Source organism: Rhea americana, unplaced genomic scaffold (genome assembly GCF_003343005.1).
Source record: "Rhea americana isolate MKP2758 unplaced genomic scaffold, rheAme1 scaffold_2, whole genome shotgun sequence".
In the NCBI taxonomy this organism is placed as follows: Eukaryota; Metazoa; Chordata; class Aves; order Rheiformes; family Rheidae; genus Rhea; species Rhea americana.
Genome location: NW_028186149.1, coordinates 12248229 through 12249557, shown reverse-complemented (window position 1 = coordinate 12249557; position 1329 = coordinate 12248229). Strand labels below are relative to the sequence as shown.

The 1329-nt window shown below is 38.4% G+C and overlaps 1 protein-coding gene across 1 annotated transcript in view; it reads left to right on the top strand.

The window, feature by feature from the left end:
- The window catches only part of SYDE2 (synapse defective Rho GTPase homolog 2), a 36908-nt gene that overhangs the window by 974 nt on the left and 34605 nt on the right, over nucleotides 1–1329 (top strand). The window lies entirely within an intron of this gene.

Genomic DNA, 1329 nt, shown 5'->3' with positions numbered 1-1329 from the left:
GCGGGAGCGCGGGGCCGCGGCGCGGCCTCCCGCTGGTGCGGCGCCGCTTCCACCTGCGCGGGCCGCGGGGCGCGGCCAGGGTGGTGCCTCCGCGGGGAGGAAAGGTGCCGCCGCCGCGCGCTTTGAGTGAAATCTCCCTTTTCATAACCCCTAAAACTCGCCTGAATCTCAGCTACGAGCTCGTCAGGCTTGTTGCTGCAGCTTGCTTATGTTTTTGCATGTGCGTGCACTTGTATACGATGCATATATACGTGTGTGTGTGTATACATATATATGTATTAATATGCACACACACAAAAGAATCGTGCGTATGCTGTAACTTGTTAAAGCCCAGCAATTCTCCTGGTAAAGCCTTTAACACCGCAGTTTTACTTACTTATGTTTTGTAGTAAGTCGGTAATGATGGGAGAAAGCACGAGATGGTGATTTTTCCCCCTATGGAATATCGTAAGGAAATGGTTCATGTTTAAAAGCTGTATTTGTTTTCGTTGGTCAGTATGGGGTTATACAAACTTTAGGTAAACAAGAGCACAGTCATAAAACTGATAGGATTTTAAAGAAAGCAGCTAGTGTTTTCATCAAACCAAACTATATTTATTCAAGTTTTAATTTTTTTCCAGTTCTTGTGTAAGTCCTGAATTTGTTGTGAACAGAAGTCACATACTGTGGCATATCTAAATTTGGTCTCAAATCAGTCCCTGTCAGTAGCATCCTTATATTAGTAGCTTCCTTTCCGGAATAAAATTTTCTCCTGAAAGTAAGAAGTTGTCAAATTTAGACTGCTCTTTTGTGTGCAGCTTTGCACATTTTCTTATCATACAGTTCTCTATCATTCTTTGGCTTGTATTTGTTTTCTACTCATTTTCAAATGGTGCCTTTGAAAGCTTACAAAACAGTTTTTAGTCTTGCTTTTGTTGCATTTAAATCATTAGAATGTTTTAAATAGTTATTTTATGATTTTATTAGGAAACTTGGTGAAACCCAGTTTAAATAACCATTTTTATAACCAGAAGAAATATGGACTTTTTGATCTATAGATGGAGAGACTGGAAAAAGCCTTTCCCCTGTTCATTGTACTCTGAAAAGCAGAGCTCAGTATCCTGTTGAAATATTTTGTATGCATACCTAAAAGGCCAAGTGTTAATCATGAACTTGATAAAGTAGAAACATTGAGTCTCTGATTCTGAAAAAGCTTGTGTTGTTACCATGAGATTTTAAATTAAATGGTACTTACTGGTATTTATTTAATCTTTTTGTAGAGAGGGTGGAAGGTGAATTGGATACCTGGCTTTTTTTTTTTTTTTTTTTTTTTTTTTTTTTTTTTTTTTT